The following is an 18,763-nucleotide window of genomic DNA, read 5'->3' on the forward strand; positions in this document are numbered from 1 at the left end:
TCTGAATATAGAATAGTCTTTCAGAACTCCAGAGTTTAACCCAGAAGATGCATTGATTGTGTCTCTATTGAAAGCTGACCTGAAGTTTGCATGTGACACAGGAGCTCAATCCCTTTTATGTAGGAGCAGGGTGGCTGTCTTTCCCTGCCCTAAAATGTGCCAGTATGAAGGGTTGTTACTTATCATGGGGGTAAATAATTGATAGCTATATTTTTAGATGTGATATAAACATCCTCAAGGATGCTTGTAAGACTCATCCAGTTTTCCATCCCGATGTGCTGGATGAGATGTGGTCCCAGCTGGGAGCAGGACACATTCAGCTGGGCAGCAGACTAAGTATTTAGAAGGCAAAAAAAATGCCAGTGCTCAGTGTGAGTAGTTTTTGCCCCATGAGAATGTCTTCCCAATCCTAAAAAATACAAACTTGATAAAAAAAAAATAAAACTTGATGCACTATAGAGCAAAAGTTCTGCAAAACACTTCATGTAGTCTGCGTTTAAAAAAACAATGGCACATAACTGCACAGGCCACTGGTATCTTGCTTAACCCTCTTTACAGGTCTCAGAAGAGAGTTTTTACTTCCCTGTTTTAGCTGGAGAAAATCATACTCTAGCAGGCAGGATCAGGTTTGTTAAAATAGGGAAATACATAACCTTACATGTTAAAATTAGATTACCCTTCTGCTTCTGCACTTTGCACCAGGTCTCTTCCCTTTCACAAACGACCTTCTCGTGGTTGTTTCCTTCTCGTGCGTGGATACAACTTGTTCGGTTACCCCTTCAAGTACGGAGGGGGAGATGGATGGAGCAAGATTTGAGTGGAGAGATGGGCCCTGTCTGAAAGCCATGCCCTGATCTATGACAGTGGGTGTTTGTCTCTGACTGTGTATGGTCTGCTGCCTTGCCATGGTACCATGGGAAATCTCAGCCCAGACTAGGACCTCTGATTTTTCTGGAGATTATTGAGCTTTCAGACCCACTTTCGCAGTCTCAAATGCTGTTTTGTTCTGAGAAGTGTCTGACCCATAATTTGTGAGGTAATGTGGGATATGGGCTTCCTACCTATTCTTAAATGAAGCAGGTGGTTCTGTCGTATATACAGTCTCTTCAAGCCCTGCTGATTTTGGCACTGCTGCCTCTTTATCATACTTAACCATTTCATTTTTACCTCCCAGCTGCTGTGCTTCCCTATATATTTCTCCTGCCCCAGAAAGATCACATGCTTCTAATTGATTTAACTTTCAGTGATCCCAAGCCCTAAGCAAAGCACTGTAGTGCCTGTGGATCCAGTTTTGTTTGCCTTTCTATTAAATGCAGTCATAATTCTTAGTTTTCTGATACATCATTGTTGGGTAACTGAAGCATTCACATATTGGTTTTTACCAGCAATGTGAAATTAAATGTAAATTAAAAAGAAAGCAAGGTTTTACTATCTGAAATTCACTTTAAGTGAAGCAGATTGAAAAAGTGTTATTTGATTACTTTGGCATTGAGTCAATAAGCTTTGAATTATTTATTGTGGGGAGTTATAGATATGTTTTCCTTGTAGGCTCAAGATCATTTCTGGCAACATAAAAGTCCATTGAGTCACACTCTGAGAGTTTTAAATGTAGCTTTGACTTGGATCAGTTACAGTGCAAACTGGAATGAGAAAGATATCCTGCATCTTTGCAAACAAGATTTGGCAGACGTGGTTAATATCAGCTACTGTAAATACTGCCCTGTACCATTCATTAGGAATCTACAAATCTGGAAGAGAGCAGGTTTGTTCAGTGTGATTCTCAGGAAAGATAACCTAAGTGCCAGTGACTCAACCAGTTATGTCTGCCTTCTTATCACTAACTGATAATCTTTTTGAGAATGCTTTATTGTCTTTTTTCTGCATGTATGTTTTTCTCCTATTTCCTTGAGTCCTTTTCTCTGTAAAATCCCTGGTTACCAGGGCTGTGGTGGGTGGTGGGGTTTTTGTTCCTTTTTTTTGGTTTTTTGGGAGGGTGTGTGTATGAGTGTTGGTTTTATTTTTGTTTTGTTTTAATTTTAAGTTGTGTTGTGTTTCTTTTTTGTCAGAAGAAGGTGAATTTGTTGCTTGGCTCTGGATTGTGCATTGGTACCACCAACAAAAGAAGAAATAAGCTCTGATACACTCTTAAGCCAGCAAAAAGAACCAAAGCTAGCCTGTGCTTAGGCTGCCATATGATGAGAGAGAAAGGAGCAAGATTACTTCTCTAAATGCTCACTGGAATGTGTGTGTGTGCACATGCATGCAGGAAAAAATGCTGCAGTTTTGTTTTAGATACATGAGCAGCTTTTCATCTACTTAAAATCTGGCAGAACGTTTAATATACATTATAGGAATGGGTGTCATATTTTTTGCCCAATCAGGTTGTTGTGGTGACCCTTCTTTCCCACTAACGCTTGAAGAAATCTATTTCTGCACATCATATAAGGCACAGTTCTTTTAATACACATTCACTACTAGTTCAAACATGTATCACAAAGGCTGACTTTGAGAGATTTCATTCCTGATACCCACTGTATTTTTTAGGAACTTAAATTCCATTGGTGCATCAGGAAGGCTTGTACATGAATAGACTGACTGTAAATGGTGAGCTTTCCATGGCACTGATGATGGGTTTTGTCTGCTAAAAGGCCCAAAGATTGCCTTCCATGGCCCTGACTCCGCAGAAAGCCCTGATACCATTCACACTAATTTTGTGTTTGTGCTGTACTGTGAATGCTGCCATCTTTCCGCTGCCATTAATGTGCCACTGGGTTGGGAGTATCTAACCCTGCTGCTGGGTGAACTGACCCTACAGCAGCAAACATCCAGAAATATCATGCTATTAAGAAAATGCATGCTTTCTTCTTCAGTAATGGTACATTTAAAAAAAGTGATCTGCTATACCAGCCTCTCAAGGCCAGGCAGCATCAAAACACTTTTAAGCAGGCTGTCATGGAGATGTGTGATCTTTGATAGTGGAGGGTCTTAGATTGCTGGGAGGTGACACAGCCCTCCCTGCTGGAGAGTTGTATGCTATACATCTGGATTCTTGGGGTTTTTTTCTGGTTACCAACCTGATTCTGCACTTACACAACAGAAGTCAGCAGCCACCTACGACATGCCTAGACTAGGCCAGTTTGGGAAGGGTGAAGAAGAAGTTAATGATTATTTTTCCCTTCTCAAGAGTAGGAGACGGTAAAGACTGTGCTGCAAAGATTGAAAAGCTGTCTTCTAGTGGGAGTAGAACTTGTGGCCATGGTGCAGTTAAAAGAGTCCTCAAAAACATTCAGTATAAGTGTAATTCAAAACAGCACATGTGAATGGCTATTTCTTTCTTTATTTTTTTTTTAAATTTAAGCTAGGCTGAGGAAAACCAGCTTTAGTCTGTACAAGGGAAACCATTGTATAAGCTGTTTTGTGGTAGTTTGCTGATGGGCTGGGAAAGCAAGTTCCTTGGCCTCTCTGCTTGTGGGTGACTGGCAGCTGCTGTTCCTTTTTGTTTAGGATAAATCTCCTCTGGGAGACTTGGTTTTTTTGTGGCTTTGTAGTGCTCACTGTCAGGGCTGGCTGAAGGCATGATAGATCTGCTAAAAGGAACACAAATTCAAGGTCTTACTCTAAAATGCGTTTCTACAATTTTAGGATAAAAACTTCAGGACTGGATTCATCTAAGGAAAAGTACTTGGCAAATGGGTTTTAAAAATAAAAATACTGGCTATATCAGGAGGTTATACAGTAACAAAGTTTGACTTACTGCTGAACTCTAGAGAACTCTAGAGCACTCTAGGGGTCTGTTTTTGCTGCTGATCCCTTAACATTCTTCTTTAGTTGTTGTTTTCCTAGAGTATGGGCTGCATTCTGAGAGGTGGTGACAAGGAAATAAAGCTTTGGCTTTTAAATAAACCCCAAATGTAAAGCTCCTGCTGAAATACTGAACACTGCTAATACTGGTATGTGTCTCTGTAAGCAGTAATCAAACAACACAAATGCTCAGTTAAACTCTCTAGCTTTCATAATTTCTCTAGTGCTCTTCATGAAAGCTGCCTTTTTGTTTTTTGGTGTGCATTTTTTTAAGGACTTTCAAACTTTATTAATCATCCTTTAATGTCATAAGAGTAGGAGGAAATTCAGTTGAAATTTGTTACCACAGTGGAATATAAACTTTTTAAAAATAAGCTTAAAGATTTTAACTGGATAGAAAAATTATTGCCCAGGTTTATGCACGAGCCATAAATATGTGTCCTTGAGCAATAAGGGTTGTACTCCAAGTCCACGATAGAGAAATCTGAAGAAGAGTTTCCAAATCTTGTATCTCAGCTGCTGTAGAACATTATATTCCTTTTTATTATTATGTAGATATGTAACATTAGGTGGTGCACTCTAGTCCATAATTGTATCTCTTGAGTATATAAATATTTTGTCAGTACTTGTGTTTACGTAGCTAAATAGTCTGTGTAAAATTTGTAAGACAAGTCAGTTGTGTTAGGTATCAGTGCAGTGATAGAAATGTTACAGTTGTAGATAAAATTTGGTGGACCTCTACCTAATTCTTTTTATTGTTGTTATTAATGAGTCTCACAAGCTTGTAATAACTTAATGGATACTCTAACTTGATGATCCAAGCCCATCTTTGATTCTCAACTCTCAATCTGATTTTGTTTAGCCCTAGTAAAGGTGGATGAAAGGGCGCTTTCATGCAGTGAAATAAAATACTCCAAAATTTCAGCATAAATGTGGTGAAACAGGAGGAGCAAGGGTAGAGTACTCTAATGTCACAGTGCAGTGCCTGTCCCTGTCTCTGTCAGCTCCTTTTGGCTCATTTCCCTTCTGTGGTTTCTCATCTTCTTTTGTGTAGAGGCCTCAGCCCTCATGTGGTGTTCCAAAACTGAACTGGAAATTGTGGTCCTTGTTATAAAACCATCTTGGTCTTTCTGGTTACTGAAAACTTGATTTCCTTCTGAAAAAGCTATTCAATATATGTTTTGTGTTTCAGAAACTCATTCCACTAAAATACCAGCTTCTTAATTTTGAACATTGGAAGAATGTAGGTTTTTATGGAATCTGAGACTGTGTTGAGACTGTGTTGAGTGAATTAGCCAGGGGAAAAGAAGATTTTTTAAACCTAGGAAAAAGAACTGACCAGGACTTCCTCAGCTCTGTGTGTATTCTACAAACAGTACTTTATAAGCACCAATTATAGAGCAATATCTTGAGCTTAGTTGGCTTTTATAAACTTATTTAAATGATTTCTCTCTATGCTCTGCATGGGATATAACAGGAGGATTAAATAATTCACCAGAATGACTGTAAGCAGTGAACAGCAGCAAATTATAATGTTGTGACAGGCATAGTAGGTCTCAGCCACTCTCAGAGACTTGTAAACAGAAATGAAAAAAATGGTACTCAGAGAGTAAAATTGGACTGCAATAAAAACTTGGAATATTCTCCTTTTCAGCAGTGTCCCTGCTGATCAAGGCCTGACAGTGTGAAGTGGAGAGGAGGAGTTCCTCCTTGAATGGTTGCATAACTCAGACACAGAACAAGCATATGTTATGTTCAGCTAACTGTGGGAACTTAGATGTGCTTTATAAAATGTGTTAGTGACAAAAATGTTGTAGCTTCCAAGGCACCAGGCTGCTGGCATTGCTTGGTCTTTAATTGGAGGTTTATATGAAACCTCATTTTTTGAGTACTGAAACTTATGAACACAAGATAATGTGATAACCGAGACACACACTGTTGGTATTTAAGAGCACATGGAGTAACTAGTCTGACTTGTCTGTATAATCTATTCCAGTGTTAATGTATGTTGTAGTATATTTTTAGAATGACAACTTTCCAATTTTTATCTGTCCGTATTTCTTGGTGGTTTTAATTCAAGTTTGTACAGGTTTAAATTTGTTCCCAAAGGAGATCTGGACGGGATTTTTCTTAACAAATTGAGGTTATGCATATTATTTTTATGAAGCAGAAAAACAACTTGAAAAGGCTAAAAAGAAATTCTGTTTTCATTAACCTTCAAAATATCAAGACTGTCAGCCCAGGTCTTCTGTGACTATGCTGAAGGACTGAGATATATACTGTTAGCTCCTGAATCTTAAATGAAGGAGCATATGTGTTGAATCTTTAATAAATTCATCTTTTTTTTCCAAAATGTTAGACACTGAAGTGAAGTGGGTGCTAGTAAAAACAAACAAAAGCAGAGTTTTGAGATTTTGCCTTACTCTTTGTTATTGCATCTGCTTCTGTTTGCTCCTTCAGCCTTGTCTTCCTGGTCATTCTCTAGTAGCATGCCTTGATTAGCCAAGACACAACTTCTCAGTGTGAAATTTGCAGGGTAAGGAGCTGGTGTCTCATGGCAGCCACTCTTTTCCTTGCCCTACCCTGCTTGGCATTGACTGCTGTTTGGGTATGGAAAGTCTGTGGGGTTTTCATGCTGTTTAAAAGGCACATGGTAGCAGTGAGGTGGACAGGTAAGTAGCTGGCTCAGTGTTATCACTGTCAGTTTAAGATCTCTTTGCCTGTGGGAGGTGGTAATGTTTCTCCTCCAAGGACAGACCTTGTATCCACAGGGCTTGTTTTTAGCACTTGGTGGTTTTCTTCTTGTTGCAACTTTAAACATTGACTTTTGTCATTGGTTTGTGCCAACCATCAGACTTTTTACTGTCTAGGAAATAAGGGCTAGGAACAGTCTGAGCTGTTTTCAAGGGTCAGTATTTCTGCTTTCCTTTAAAGAGCCACTCACTCCTTCCACACAGATTGATTAGAGTGGTTTGTGCAGAGACTGTCAGTCTGGATTTATCTTTTTGATAGTTGCAGGAAAGGTAAGCTCCATTTCCTCTGTGGTTTCTCTGATATGCATACTGGTTTAGGAAGTTTATGAAATCTTCTGGTATTTCTTCCCCAGATGCTTGGGATGTTACATTTATTTGTGAATAATGACATGGGTTTCACTAACAAGTAGCCTGAATTGCAATAATGTTCTCTCACAAGAGTTTTTCTGGATCTTTCATACTTTTGTATCTCTAATAGTAATGCGGATATCTGAATGTTCTTTCCTTTGCCTCTTACTGTTCACCTGAGATACAGACTTTCTGATGGAAGGATGTACTGGAGTTGCTATCACATATGTTAGTGGCTTCAGATTTCCAGGAACAAGATACACAAAAGCTATTGTTTGACTTATACATTAATAGGAAATTGCCTTCTCTTTAATGGAAACTTGATTACATCAAATTAAAGCTTAGTGCAGAGTTCTGTCAATGTCTTGCTCTTTTTTTTTTCAACCCTCTCGCCATATTCCTCTCCATTATCTCTGCTCCCATATTCCTCTCCATTATCTCTGCTGTCCCTGCTTCTGGTTCCCACACCCTTTCTACTGGTTGTCTCCTCTTCTCTTCTCTATTTGTTGCATCTCTTTTACTTCTGTTTTCTTTACTGACTTGGTTGTGTGTTCTCTTTCTCTGCTTCTTCCCTCCTGAAAATACACTCAGACCTCTGTCAAAGCTGATATTTAGGCAATCCACTGATTTTTGTTGTAGTGAAAAACAAGCCTGAGATGATAGGGTCAGGGTGATGTAAACACTGTCAAATGGGTTCTGGCAGGTTTCTGATGCATTGGGGTACATCTTCACCTTGCCAGCACAGCTGGTACTGGTACATTACCCAGGTGGTTACTTGTCACACTTCCTGCTGAGGACCAGAGACATGGCATTTGTCTTATCTCAGGCTGTAGACTGCTGGTGCTCCAGTCGATGGATGTGATTTGTTCTCTCTTCTTAAGTTCTGTAAACAGGAAAGGAATATCCCTTTTATACTCTACAGAAACTGCAGGTATTGAGCATTATAGCAGTTTAATATGCAGTTCTTTCTAAATCAACACAATAAAAAATATTGAATTTGTTCTGTGTAGTCAGGGTTGCTTCCCTATGTATGTTGAAAACATACATGTCTTGCTTTTTTTTTTTCTCTAACTACTCCTGTAGTACCCACAAGACAATGACCTACCTTTGAAGCTCTGGGAGGTAATAAAAGTGCCACTTAAACCTGAGCAGTGCTTGTGCCTGTGCAAAGCACCACATGTGTGTGTCAGAGCCTAGTCCAGGGACACTGAAGTACTGATATGTATCTGATGAACTGCATTGCTTTTATTTCTGAGAAGAAAGGAGCAACCTAGTTGTAGCTCTGATGCACCATTATTTCTCAGGGAGAGCGGGTGAAAGCCTGATTTGCCTTTTTTCTTTTCTTTGTATAGTCTCCATCAGTGCCTATTTTTCTTTTTTCTGCCCACCTTTTCTTTCCTTGTAAACTTGAAGTAAAAAAGAGCTCCTCTGTAGTACATGTAGATAGGGACTAAGCACTTGGGAAGCTAAGTTCCTCATCAGGACTGGTTGTTGCTTACTTAGGTGCTAGTTTGGTGGTGATTTTTTGGAACAGATACTTTTTTCTTCAGAAGTGTTTTATGCACTTTTAGCTGAAAGCAAGAACTTGCCCATTCTAACTTTGTGACTCTTGTTAGTGAGTGCAGTGTGAAGTTTATGTTTAATCCTCTGAACTGTCATCTTCCTGGAAATGTGTGTCTGGCAGGCAGGCAGGGATGAGGCTGGTAGGCAGGACAGAAAGCTCTTCCTTGTTCCCTGCCTGCAGATGAAGAATTTGTTTATTGTCTGCTGCACTTGATGCATTAACACTCCTGTAAATGTAACTTTTTAAAGTGGTTTTTACACACTGTCTTCTGGAAATTCTGGATCCGAAGCGTTTCTTGGAGTTGCGAGTCATATACATGGTTCTAAAGTGCTTTGAGAGTTTTACGTACTAGTTTGTTGCCGCCATTGTACTGAGTATGACCTTGCAGTGACAACATGAATATTGATAAATAGTAACTTGCCCATTTTTCCAGTTTGCAGTTTAGCTTTAGCATGAATTTGTTGTCACCATTAATTTTAACATGGAGAGATTTGCTTACTGTTGCAGAAGTAATTTGTGGTCATTTGGATCCTTAGAATGTCATGAGAGCTCTTAAGTTTTTTATCTGTGTGTTTATTTGCCAAAGAAAGTACTCTTCACCTAACAGTAGTGTACATGCACACAGTTTTTCATGCTCTTATTGCTGGTGTGATGCTCTCACCACTGCATCAGTTTTGTTTTTGAAAGGGGGCAGAAGGTGGAAGCATGAAGCAACTTTTGCCATTTGACTTGCAGAGTTTAGCCTGGAATCACATACTGCTCTAACTGGACTCTGGTTTCTGGGACATTCTGTATATAATCCTGATAACAAGTGTACTAGGAAATAACTGTTTAACTGCTCTTCCTAGGTACTGTATTGATTGATCAGTATTTTGTCTACTTGTGTTAATAAATATATGAGTGCTTAGCCATTCCTAGAGTTTATCGTGATCTTAGTCTTCAGAATGTCCTATAAACAAACTGGATATAAGGAGCAAACCCCAACATAAAATTAATGTATTTATAAATAAAAAAATCTCTTAAATTTTCAAGCTCATTATCTATAAGGCATTTTAAATACATGATAAGTATGCTTGTGGTTTGTTTTTCTAAGCTTTCTTTTCCCATTCCTATTCTTTTCTGCCATTTGTGTTACATGCAGGCAACTGGAGTTATTTCGGATGGGGAGAGCAGCTGAGTACGTAACAGTTTGATTTCTTGCAAGCTTTCTGATTGTATGGTGATGCAGCATGCTCCAGTACAAGGAAAACTGGAAATATTCATGCATATAGAAAATCCGTTTCATTGTATTTTCTTTTACTTTCACTGAGTCTTCATACATGTGTGGATGGATGGCTGTTCATTTTTTTCACTTTCAGCTTTGTTTTGGTCATGTTTTAAGTGAGTTGCTTGTGCCTTCTACTGGAATTTGAGGACAGGATCGCAGAATTGGACTAATACTCTTTTCCTGTAAATGTGATTCTCGTTTTTTGCTTGTGTATGTCTTTTGTGTTGGTCTTCATACCTACGTAAGCCTAAACTAATGTTTGGAATAATGGAAAAACACATGGGAATCTGTAGTGATTGTTTTACTAAGATGTGAAAATACAAGGAAATATCTTCCAAATACTATGAATAGGTGTAAATCTGAAAGCAGAGGTGGCAGGTGCACACCAGTGGGGTTGTAGATATTGTACCATATTCTAGCTCAGTGAGACAGTATAATGGCAAAAATGGCAGGACTTTGCTTGAACTAGTGCTTACCAGCCTGGGAAATGTAAAATTCAGATACTGCAGCTGTCTGTGATCTCTGAAGCTCATGCCACACCTGAAGTGATAACTTGTGCACAGGCCACAATTTTTTTTTTCCCAGATGATATGCATGAAACATCTTCACTTTCTGAAAGTCCTACAGGTCCCAATGGGCAAGGCTCAAGATACAGTGTGTGTCTTTTACGGCCCGTAAGACCTGTAAAGGTTGATTCATTAGGCTTAAAATAAAGGTGTCTGTTCCCTGTATAAAAGCCAAGAATGAGGGTGTTGCTGAGGGGAACACACATGGAAAGATCACTGTGACTGCATCAAGTGGGGAGAAGATTCTGCCTGGTGCTTTTCCATTTTTGATGCAGGGAGAGGAAGTTCTTGCTGCACCTGAGTCTAATGTCCGTCTAATGTTACAGTGCATTTCACACATGGGTGTGTTCTGCATTTAAGAATTCTTCCACAATTGACTTCCCCATTTCTCCTCCCGCAACATTTTTGTCCTCCTTGTTCTCCTGTGTTTGACCGAAGCGTAAGTTCTCTGTGCATCAGCAGTGTTGACCAACTTGTCAGTGCTGTCAGTGTGGAACGTCTCAGTTGTCTGGAGTTATTCTCAGAGTGTGGTAGGATAACTGAGAGGTAACTAATCAACTTTTGCACGCTACTAAAAAAATTAGTATCCTAAATAGCATTCTTTAATTTCTCAATTTTGGGTATTTGGTAGGGAAGTAGTCTGCTTAGGGATAGGCCAGTGAGAGGTTTAGGAGGGTTGTGCAGAATGTGTTTCTCCTGTTTATCTGGAGTGTTGGGGTGTGGTGTTTTTGATTTAAGAGGTACTTAGGTTCATGAGGCTCCCTTCTTCCCTCTGCTTCATCCTTCCTGTGCTGTCCTCTTTGAAATCATGTTAGCATCCTTACAGGCAGGCTTGGGCCAGTGTTGATGATATTTCCAAGTGAACTCCATTAGCCTGACAACTTTCAAGAGCAACTGAGAAGGAAGCTGCAGAAACAGCATGATGGTAGCTGGAAGATTTTCCTGGTAAGAACTTCTTGCAAGAGGAGTGCTATAGCTCAGACCCTTGTTTGTTGGGCAGAGCCACTTCAGGAAATGAACTGGTCTCATCTTAGGACAGCGAAAGGCTTGAAGAAGTAGGGTAGATGTTGGAGGTAGTCTTTGGACTTCAGCCTGTCAGCTTGGTTCTTCACCACTGAGTGTTTCACAGCAGAGTATTTTCAAGTGGGAAAACAATATTATGAAAGTTCTTAAACTGAAGGCTGAATACTGTGAATTTGTCATTTTACAATTATGCACATTTCTAATGTATTTTTAAGTGATGAGGGCAATACAAGGAACTAATGACCCGCAAAGTTGCACTTGAGTAACTTCTCACAACCTAGGTGTTTTTAGCAATAGAGATATAGAAGAGCCTCAAAAAATGCCCTGGTGTCCTTTTGAGATTCTTTTTTCCTTCCCTGTTACTTCAGTAGTCCTCTTTAGGCTAGTGTGCATTTTGATTTACATAAGATTTTAGAAAGTGTCCACAAGTGACTGATGGTTCAGTAGGTGATGGAGTAATGGGGTCTGAGACTTAAGCAAAGAAGCTGTGGGCAGCTAGCATGAAAAGAAGTTTAAATGGAGGAAGGATGGGGAAGGTGAACTGCAAAGACTCTAGTGTGGAGCTGGCAGAGGTCTCTGCTGACTTTGACTGGAAGTGATTCCTTCAGTTAGCACACTTTATTCTCTTTTACCCTTATTGAAATAGACAAAAACTGTGAAAACTGCACTGTTTATTTTGGAAAACTAGTAAGGATTTTGCTTTTGTCCAAGATTTTGCTCAAGTTTGTAGAGGATAACTAAGCTCGAGGACTATGCATTAGGACCTTGAACCAAAAAAACACTTCTTCAAGTGCATTCATCCAGCCACCTGTAATAATTTTGCTGTTAGCTTTCCTTCCTGTCCTGAAGCATGATTTAAAGAAAGTTACTAGACGCTAAAGGTAACTAGTTGACCTGGCGTGACAGGACTGTGCCAAGTAATTCTGAGGTCAAGATATTAAAAACTTAATGTGTTCTACACTGCAACAGCTGTGTAATAACTTTGGGAGGCAGGAGCTGGGGGGAGGAACAACAGGCAGAGAAGATATCTCTCCTTTTGTGATTTTCCCCATTCTGTAAAATCCTCGTGTATGATGTGACTACCCAATGGGTTTTCTTCTTATGCTCCCTATATGCATGAATATTCAATTTCAAAACGTGAACAGCATGCTTATGCCCTGCCCCTTGAACCTTACCTACAGCTCTCTATGCTGTGGGTCCAGTGACAAAGAAAGTGTTTGTCCCTTGAGAGCTCTTTTGTATATGTGAAGTTTCTCAAACTGTGATAAAAAAGTTACTGACTTATGTTTATTGTTATGCATCTTGTTATTAATTTAACTGATCTTCAGAGACCGAGGCTGTCACAACTTCATTTATGAAAGACTTGTTGTATCATCTGTTTAAAGAAAATAGTACTTGAATTTATCACACCATGTTGTTGGGATATTTTGCTGAAACATGGGCTGTAATGCCTCCTTTTGAAGGGGTGCTGCATCCCCAAAGCTGCTTCTGCAAGTTCTTGTCAATCTCTTGCTTAATCAAAATTTAAACAATTAAATATGTTAATGAACAGAATTATCACTATATGCTGGCATTTCACAGAATACTTAACTTTCAAGGTAACATGTACTATAAGCTACACATGGGCCAGTTTTTGTTGCTTTTGATCAGTCTGAACAATGTCTTCATTTGAGAACCCTTCTGTTAAATACAGTGAGGTTCTTCATAAGGTAGTTGCAGTTCAGCATGAGTAAGAGTTTTTGAGTTGATTCTTATTTATGAGTCACTCGAGGATTTCTGCCTGGTATTAACATCTATGGATGCTGTTAAGTTCATGTTGCATACATCAGAGAAACAGTATGTTCATGCCTCATGAAGCCTTGAATCCTTTAAACATGCCTCAGGGAAGCATTTTGTGTGATGACCCTAAAGAGACTTCCTTATGCTAAACACCAGTAAGAGCTGTGAGAAGTTCTGGTACCAGCTTTTATAAACACACATGCTCTAAATGTTTGATTAACATTTAAGATAGTCAGCTATTTTTGGATGTTGCTTAGAGATACTGTGGTCTATGTGGGAAATCTTCATTTGATAGTGCAGAGGTGAGGTGTGATGGCTGGTTAACAAATCTAGATAGTGGTTTTGCAACAATCTGACTCATTTGGAAATCTTTGAGCCTGTCAGCTGGGCAGAGTTGCTGACCTGTAGAAGCTGTGTCCTGCTTCCTGATAACCATAACACTGTGTAAGTCTTTGCACACCTTGATACTAAGCTTAAGCCAGTAGTAGTGAGTCACTGGATTCACTTTTATTTTTTTGACACAGTTAATTGTACTACTGGTTTGTATTTTTTGATGTACTTTTGAGGTTAGCTAAGTTGTTTATCCTTAAAGCTTCTGTCTGGTGACTTTTGCCAGATCACAAACCTGTATCTCAGTTGGGCTGACTTCAGCCCCTACAAGTGCTGTCATAATTGTGCAGCCACAGCTGAAGAACTACGAGAGTTACTTAAGCTTTCTTGAATGACAGCTACATCTGATGGGACAAAGAAATTATTTGAGCAGCAAAGTGAAGCATTAAAAGGCTCTTTGGAGCAGTGTGTTTCTGTCCCAGTAAAAGTAATTATTGTGCATTAGATGGTAATGGCTCAAGTGTTCAGCAATGACATTGCTCAGCTGAGTAATAGCTTGTTATTCTTCTGAGGACAGTGTGTGCCTTGTGATTGACAAATAGATCAGCCCTTGCTCCACAGGCTGGAAGTTTGGTGCTGCTCAGAAGGGATTGGCACTTTAGCATATAAAATCTTTTTAATGTAGTAAATCTCAAATGTTTCTCCTAAGCATTGAACTGTAATAAAATTGATGGACAATGTTTTTAATAAAGCTGAATAAAACAGCATATGATTGCTATTCATTTCTGTTCAATTGACTAGAGACTGACAAGAACGCTGCAACATTTAAACTACTAAAAAGCAGGAGGCTTAACTTCTCTTTCGGTGTGGACAATCAAATTGAATTGGTTCTACCTAGGAGTGTAGAGCCAGGCTTTTTCAAGTGGCCTGTATTTTGCAGACTTGTTTTCTGGTAGGGTTCTTTTTTACTCTTCCATCCATCTGCAGGGCACTAATCTTACTATGTTGTGAAGGAACTGAAAAGATCACTGAGAACAAATTTTGCTTCAGATTAAAAAAGTGGAAATTGAATTAGAGGTGTGGGAGGCACCAGTGGAAGAAAATGGTGTTCGATGATGCTGCATTTCCATCTGCTTGGATTTGAGCAGTTAAATGCAGGTTTTTTAATAATCTGACATGTAAAGAGCACCTTCACTTTATTGTTCAGCCTCATGGTGAATGACTGTGTAGAACACACACAATTGTCTTAACTTACCAGAGAGGGCTTTAATTTGATTGTCCTTTTTATACAGGCTTTTGATTGGCAGAGAGAATGAATAATGGCTGATCCTTGTTTTCTTTTGTTTCAAGCATGTTGATGGTGCACTCCACTGCCTTATAGTGTGTGTATTTCACTTTAAGCTTACAAAGACAACCTTGCATCCTGCACAGCCATATATTTTTGATACTTTGCCTCACTATAACTTGGCATTCCTTTCCTGAAGGGTTAACAAACTAAAGTGTTTCTGCAGGGAGAGGAAAGGAGCTTTTTCCTTTGTGAAGGTTATTATTAGCGTTAAGTACTATACTTAAGCTAATTTACTTGTATGTGTTAAAAGTAGCAATTTTCCCCTATAAGAAGTAGTGTAATTGTTTATAAGGAGAACTGCTCTCCTAGTTGTACTGGTTTTCTTACTGAGTACTTTCCATTAGTTTCTCTTAATGGAAAATAATAGATTAAAAAAAAAAGAAGAAAAAAATGCATGAAAAAAGCCCATTCAGAACCCTAGAGTTCTGGTTAAGGATGCTGAGAAGAAGAGACAACATTGCAACTTGAAGGTTGAAAAGTTTACAGGAAAAGAGCTCCTTTCCATTAATAAATGTTTTGGGGGTTTTGCCCCAACATCCATAGGTTCATTTTGGCAGCAGCAAAGTAACTGAAATTTTAGATCCTGGGGTTTTTTGTTTGTTTTAAATAAAAATGCTTTAATCTGCTTGTCATTACTAAAGAGAATTGCACTCCTGTGATGGGAAGAGGGAAAGGAGAGTGTGGACCTGATCACTGCAATTCCTTGGTGCATACTTGAGAGAACTGGGGGTCGTAGCCAGCTACGAGTCCAAGATACATCTGCAGCAGAAATAGTGGTTTTTTGCCATTCTTTCAAAACTGAGTGGGCTTCACTGTCCCAGCAGGGCAACTTCAGAGAGCTATGCCCTTAACTGCCTTTATTTCTTAGCCTTTGAAGATGCTGACAGTGCTGTGGATGATCGGGACAGCGACTACCGCAGTGAGACCAGTAACAGCATTCCCCCTCCATACCACACCACGGCGCAGCCCAACGCCTCTGTGCACCAGTTCACGGTGCCCTCACGCCTGCAACAGCAAGGGGTCTTGCGGGATTCTTGTGCCGACTCCCTGCAAAATTATAATCTGGATTACCGAGAACACGTGGCCATCAGGTGGGTGCTGTCCTGTGGGTAGCTCTTCTTTTCCCATTGTTCTACAGCAGGACGTGAAGGTGCCATGCTGGAAGGGGAGGGCAGATCAAGGGCTCTAGAAGTGTTCTGATAGGGAAGGTGTTACCTGTTTTTTTAGCACTGGGGCTCTGCTGTGAGCCAGGACAAAGCCATGAGACTATGTCTTGCACCAGACCTGGTAGTTTAGGGAGTTACCTTTCAAGGGTATGCTCAACTTTGAGGTCATTTACTCTTGGCTGTACTTCCCCGTTGCCTTTTGAAGGCCACATCACTGAGTGGCTGGTTGTTCTGGTACCTTTGCATGGGTGTGCCTCCCAAGCCAGTGTATTTTTGCACTTATGTGACTTTTTGGGGTCATGTTGTCAATACAAGTAGCCTTTCATGGCTCATCTTGCTTGGAGTCAGGGTGTATGGGAACTTTTAACCGTATCTAAAGGATAAATGTGTTTGTAAGACCTTCCTAAGAAGCACTTCTGGCTTGAATTGTTACCGAATACTAAGCTAGAATATGTGTTTGTTGTTTGGGTTTTTTTCAAATGATTTCCTGAAGGTATTGGTGTGAATTGATCTGGACTGATAAAATTTACTTAAAAACTAAGAGCTTTGTGGTCTGCTGTGGTGTAAAATTGCTTTCAGTCCAGGATGGTGATCGATTCCCTCTGAGCCTTCCTCTTCCCCATGTGTGTTTTTCCGCATGCCAAACAAGATTTTTTGCTACATATTTAATATTAAAACTTAAAAAATGCAAATAAGTTTCCCAAAGAAACTATGTGGGATTCTCTTACTTACCAGAAAGGTATTTCTAATGAGCTCGCTTAAAAGTAGCAGGTGGGTAGATCTTAAAGATTTTCGAAACAGAGTTGTAGCCAAGTATTGCAAAACCAAATTGTGTTTGAATTTTGGTCCTAGCAGCCCTTAGTGCTGTGGGCCAGTCAGTCACCTGGTGAAATCAGTGTTCCTGACAGACTGCAGTTGATGGTTACTGAGGAAATGACAGCTTGTAGGAGGCTGTCCTGGGCAGACCCAGAGGAAAAAGACTAGATTTTGCTAGAATCTGTCTGGAATTGGGCAAAATGTTGTCAGTGCTGAAGTGCCTCAGTTGAAACTAGAAGTTCTAATACCGAGGTGTTTTTTCTTACAACATTTGCATTTGGGTGGAAAAGTCCTGATTTTTCTTTATTAGCTGTTACGTGTGATCATATTCCTTTGACATGTGTTTTCTGCCACCATTTCATAAGGATAACAAGCAATATTCTTATTTGTCCTTGCAGTGTGTTTTGCTGCCAGCAGCCAGTTTGGCTTCAAAATAGCAGACATCTTCCCCTCAGATTTTTATCTTGGTTTTTTGGTTTTTTGTTTTTGTTTTTGTTTTTTTTTAAAGCACTAACTTTTCTTTACAGTGTTCATTTTGTGTAACCATTTGTCCTCTGTGTCTCCCTGCTCTTGCTCTCTTTACTTTCAAGGCGGTTTGATAGCATAGATTCCACTGTGAGTGGCTGCACTGACCCAGAGTCCACATCTGATTGTAGTCAAATGACAAGCTGCCAGTGCTCGCTAGAGAGCAGGCGCTCTCTAGATCTGTCGGATAGGTGGGTTAATCTCTTTGCACCTGTGTGTCTTTCTCCACGCTGCTGCTGCTGCTCCTATGAAGTGGTATTATGGTACAATTTCAGCTGATACGCGCTGTTTGCCTCCTTTCTCAGATCTGTGGTAGTAAAATTGTGAGCTGATGTTGTCTACTCTTTCTCCTCTCATGTGTTGGACTTACTATTGTTGCTTTATTTCTAGTTAAAGGGATGCTTTTTAGAAGTGCAAGGGGAAGCACATATGGGGGAAGGAGCTCAATTGGAAAGAAAAGTAATTTCCTTTATGCCTGGATTAGTCTATTGTTGATTCAGCAGTTACAGATAATGGCTCTTCAGGCATTCATGTTGCTCCTGTTGCCTTCAGCTGAGATTTGGAAGGTCTTGATCTAGTAGCTGTGGTGGCCCTGGGAGTCTTTTAAATTTTGTTAGCTTTTAAAAGAAAATGATTTCAATTACCATGTTAAAATTGTGAGCAAGAAGTGTAGTAAATGTTCTAAACTGTGTATAACAGGATTAATTTAAAGTAATGGGCATCTTTGCAATTAGCTTAAGTTAGCTAGTACTGGTGGAAATGCAGTACTGAACCAGCAGTAGTGAAAACACAATGACCTATTTCTCTTTCAGGGCTATCCTGTTGCTGTTCTATAGTGGGGTGCCCCATGCAGCTCTCATGGTGAAGACTCCTGTATTAGCAGTATTCATAAAATCCCTGTGTGCTCTCTGTCCTTTCCTTTCTCTTGCCCTGCTCTGACAGTGCCATTGCATGTATGTCCTCATGCTCCCTAGTTCTCAGCAATGAATGATATGAGACAAAGCTGCAGTGCCTCTTTTAGGTGATCATTTTGATATTTTTACATCCACTTTCTACCTGTTTAATTTTATGTAGATTGTCAAGAGCTGTTCCAGTGAGATTTAGGTAAAGAGGAAGTCTTCTCGCTGCTAGCCTTAGGGCTGTTGAACAATTGAGATAATCCTTCTGATGAAGGACTAGGAATTAATCCCAAAATCCCAAAGGTCATTTACTTGGGTTTCTAAGAAGCTTGGGATTGTTTCACCGCTTTAATCCATTCTCCCACAATGGACAAGTATGGATTGCGGAATCTGTTTAGATACATTATAAGTGGAAAGTACACATCCTGAAAAGCATCTGAGGCTTGCAGTGGGCTAATATCAAGTGTCAATGTTTTGTTTCACCTTCTGATTCAGTGACAGCTCCAAGAGCCTTAATTTTGTGTTGCTGGGAGCCCCTTGAGGCCATTAGCTGTAGTGAGAGCTTTCCCAGCAAAGAG

At 39.8% G+C, this 18,763-nt stretch overlaps 1 protein-coding gene across 1 annotated transcript in view; it reads left to right on the forward strand.

Moving 5' to 3' along the window:
- LOC139685108 (protein unc-13 homolog B-like) overlaps positions 1-18,763 on the forward strand; it is a 76,758-nt gene that overhangs the window by 46,842 nt on the left and 11,153 nt on the right. The gene's annotated exons all lie outside the window — the stretch shown is intronic.

Source organism: Pithys albifrons, chromosome Z, assembly GCF_047495875.1.
Source record: "Pithys albifrons albifrons isolate INPA30051 chromosome Z, PitAlb_v1, whole genome shotgun sequence".
NCBI classification, from domain to species: Eukaryota; Metazoa; Chordata; class Aves; order Passeriformes; family Thamnophilidae; genus Pithys; species Pithys albifrons.